The sequence below is a fragment of the Octopus bimaculoides genome, chromosome 4, assembly GCF_001194135.2.
Source record: "Octopus bimaculoides isolate UCB-OBI-ISO-001 chromosome 4, ASM119413v2, whole genome shotgun sequence".
Classification (NCBI taxonomy): domain Eukaryota; kingdom Metazoa; phylum Mollusca; class Cephalopoda; order Octopoda; family Octopodidae; genus Octopus; species Octopus bimaculoides.
This window is the reverse complement of record NC_068984.1, coordinates 101,962,659-101,967,023: the sequence shown is the minus strand read 5'-3', so window position 1 is coordinate 101,967,023 and position 4,365 is coordinate 101,962,659. Positions and strand designations below refer to the sequence as shown.

The following is a 4,365-nucleotide window of genomic DNA, read 5'->3' as shown; positions in this document are numbered from 1 at the left end:
CTGATAACATCATAAGACTTGGAAGGCAGCTCCTTGAGCAACACTCTTTGTCTGATAACCTAAAATACATGCCCAAAGAAGTCGCACGACTCTACCGCAAAGTATCATCAGATGAAAGGATGAGCCTATATGAGCAGAAGACTATGCATGGATATATTAGTAGAAAGTTCCGTGACGATAGTAACATCGACCATCAAAGCAGTTTATCATGGACCAATAGCCGGATTACTACCTCCCACTTTGAAGGCTATGCGTTTGCAATCCAGGAACAGGAAATATCAACCAAGTACCTGATGCACAAAAGGGATAGAGATAAAGGAAAAGCAGCAAAATGTGATAGCCGATGCAGACTTTGTGCAGTTATCACTGAAGATATCAGTGTACAATTGTTTTCCAGTAATTTTGCAAACACATCATTTGCATCACTTTTTTTTTCTTCATTTACCCATTTTTAATTATCTATTTGAGAGCATAGCTGTCCACTTCATAATCATTTTCCATGCTTTTCTTCTTAAAAACTCTAAGCATTTGTCCGAAAATGTCATCACGGTATTATCTACCGATGAGACATAGCGTTGTAGCTAGGACACTCTATAAGGAATTCCGTCGGAAGGATAATCCCGAGGACAAAGAAATAAGAACCCACAATATGGTAAAAACCATAGCCACTCATAATAAAAAGAAATTCTGGTGGAATGTACCAGTGAAGACCTCAATAAAATGTCAGCACAACAGACCTGATATAATGATTTAGGATAGAGAAGAGAAACTGTGCACAGTTGTGGAAATTAACTGCCCAGCGGATGTTAACATAAAGCTGTAAGATCTGTGAAAAAGAGAACACCTATGCTGAACTATTGAGAAATCTGCAGTTACTCTAACCAGATTACAAGTTCAGGTTTACACCTGCAATTATTGGGACCCTAGGATATGTAACACTGCTTAAATACCATTCTTGAGAAATTAGTTTTCTCAAAACCAGAAAGGGGAAAGCTAATTCGAAGACTACAGATCTAATCCATCACTGGAACTGTAAAAGTCTGTAAAACTTTCCAAAAGTTTATCATTTTAAATATATATGAGCATGTCTAGATATGCAGCTATATGCATGAGAATACATACATAAAACATACAAATCTGCACATACATACATACATACATACATACATACATACATACATACCCTGTTGTTGATGTTGAAAGTCCAATGAAGGAGCCTTGGATCTAAGTTAGAAAATGATTCTTTTTCTACTGGCAAGAAATCTTGAAATAAACTGAATAATGACATAAATACTTGCTTTCTTATTCCTATTTACAGATTTAGACGTATTTAATATGCAAGCATAAACCGACACTACTTTTGACATCAAAAATTAAGACTATAAGACAGCGAGTTGGCCAGTGAATTGCAATGTTCGTTCCTGTTCTCTAAGTGCTGAATTCAAATCTCGCTAAGGTTAATTTTGTCTTTATTCCTTTCGGGGTCGATAGATAAAGTAGTCGTAATCTCTCTCTCCCCTCTTTCTCTCTCATTTTCTCTAAGTCTCCTTGAAATAATCAGCTGACAAATCTAGACACAGATGGGCTCCACTTGGTTTAAAATGATTAAGATATTCCATATATCATAACTCTATCATGAATTGAGAACTCAAAGAAGGAATTATAAATATTATTTTCAATGTACAAAAAAAAAAAAAAAAAAATGGCATTGGTGGGGCAATGCATACCCTGAGCGCAGATAAATTTTTTCCAAAATTATAGTGTGGTTACAATGCGTTGCTTACTCATGCCTTTTGAATTGAATTTTTTTTTAAGTATCACCATTATAGATATTTATACTCCGGTGAAATTAAGAAATCAACCATCACTGTACTCACAAACACACACACTGGATAATGTAATTCATCTGTGTCTGAAAAAGATAGGTTAGTCACAGCTTCAGCGCTATTAATTAACCTACTCGATCAGGGTTGATCTAGGATTATATGATAGAAATCAGTTATGAAAATAGCTGTAATTGGTATAAGAACATCAGCGATTAATAATAATGTTGGTGACATGAATCATCTAAAAGTTAAGAAAAATTAAATGAAATTTTTAAAAAAATACCAAAAAAAAAACCTCCAAAAATATTATGCCTGGAGAATCCGGGCATCGATCCCGGTACCTCTCGCATGCTAAGCGAGCGCTCTACCATCTGAGCTAATTCCCCTTCGACAGAAATGAGTGAGAATTTATTATATAAATAATTTTTAATGTCTAACTCTCAAGTAGATAATTATTGGCCTGTTTCTATAAAGGAAATTGTAATAAAAAATTCTTTTGAATTACACAGAAACCGGGGAAGGAAAAAATAGTAAAAATGAGCGTATTCTACTGATCTCTTTCTTCTTTATGCGCTTCTGTTGTCACTGTTTACTACTTTGATGTGAGACACTATAATGGCGATCCTATTGTTATGTGTCCTATATAAATATAAAATATTATGTCATAAATATCTTTTCATTTATACTTTCTTCCACTTTTTTTCTTTTCTTGTGTTTGAATTAAATTATTGTGCGTCATTCTTATGCTGTAAAATATGATTAAAGAGGAAAAGTACATATAGTAGTCCAATTGTTAATTTAGTATATTTCTGAAATTAGTTTATTGCGAAAAGGAACAAAATATACAAATTAATTAGTAAGAAAATGAGGGGAAAAACAGTAAATAAACAATCAAAAACAGGGTATGCGTACCCTCAAATTATATAGATCGTGTCATGGGATACTGGCATTCCTTCTAAAGATATTTAGTTCGTTATAAATTGTAAATAAAAAATTTCACGAAGTAATTTTTTCCATCTGCTGACGTAAATAAAGGTGTCCGATATCTCGACTGAAACCCATTTAAATAACTTACAAAGAGGATATTTAACACCTTGCAATGTATTCTTTTCATTGTTTGAATGACTTCAAAGCGATTCTGCTCTGGGCAACCAAATTTCTAGTTTTGACAAACTTATTCTGATAATTGACAACGTCAAAATAAAAACTTTTTTCTTTTTTTTTTTTTGATGTCACAAAGCTGAAAAAATAACAACGAAAAATAAAAAATTTAAAAGAATATAGTCGGAAAATGGAATTGGCAAGAAATATATAAATTTAATAGATACTCTAAACATAGGATTGATGATATTATTATATATACCGTATTTACTTGTGTATATGTCCCACTCTTTTATATTTGATTTTAACTGAGAAAACTCAAACACAGGACAATAAAAAATTTTAACACTAAAATAGGAATGCTACTTTCACACGATTAAATATGATATATTGCAGTTATGGTTCACTATTTTTCACCGAATCGATCACTGCTTCCACGGATTGCTGATGACAAGACTTATAAGTCTGGAACTTAGTTCTTCGCTCTAAGAGCACCGAATTTACATCATTGCCTAGGACAGGGTTTTTTAAAAACTTTTTGACTTGCGGACCCCTTTATATTTCAGGCTTTACCTTAGGGACCCCCTTTAAAAAGGCTTATGAAATTTATACATGAATATTTGCTTAAAATAACATATATTTTTACATTTATTTATTTAACAGTATTTAACAAATAGGTTTATTGTCAATTAAAAGATTTCGATTAAAAAACATATATAAAATCAAATTGCCCATAAAAAGTATTTGCTGTCCACGTACCCTCTGCCTTGTCCTTGCGGACTACAGTTTGAAAACCCCTGGCCTAGGATACACCACACGTAAGGATAGAAACACTATGGCTGAATGGTTAAGAAGTTCGCTATGCAACAAATGTGCTCCGGGTTCGACCATACTTAGTAACATTTTGTACAGATGTCATTTTCTATAGCCCAGTTTTACCTTGTGAGTAGAATTGGGTTGAAGAAGGTCGCCAGGTCTATTGTATCTGTAATTCACAAAGGTACAGCCTAGGCACACTGATTCTATCTAAGACGTTAAAAGTAAACGTGTCTGTGGAATACTCAGCCAGTTATATGTTAATTCAGGAGCAGGGAATGCTTCAAGTGATTGAACGATAGAATTCGCATCGTCGAACGACAGAAATCTACCACGTGTGTATGTATTTATATATATATATTGTTGTTGTTGTTGTTGGCACTCCGTTGCTTACGACGTCGAGGATTCCAGTTGATCCGATCAACGGAACAGCCTGCTCGTGAAATTAACTGCAAGTGGATGAGCACTCCACAGACACGTGTACCCTTAACATAGTTCTCGGGGATATTCAGCGTGACACTGTATGACAAGGCTGGCCCTTTGAAATACAGGTACAACAGAAACAGGAAGAAAGAGTGAGAGAAAGTTGTGGTGAAAGAGTACAGTAGGGTTCGCCACCATC

The 4,365-nt window shown here is 34.2% G+C and overlaps 1 non-coding gene across 1 annotated transcript; it reads right to left on the bottom strand.

The window, feature by feature from the left end:
- Positions 1-2,139: 2,139 nt before the first annotated feature.
- On the bottom strand, positions 2,140-2,212 carry Trnaa-agc (transfer RNA alanine (anticodon AGC)). The gene has a single exon. It is a non-coding gene; the product is annotated as a tRNA-Ala (tRNA).
- Between the last annotated feature and the right edge of the window lie 2,153 nt (positions 2,213-4,365).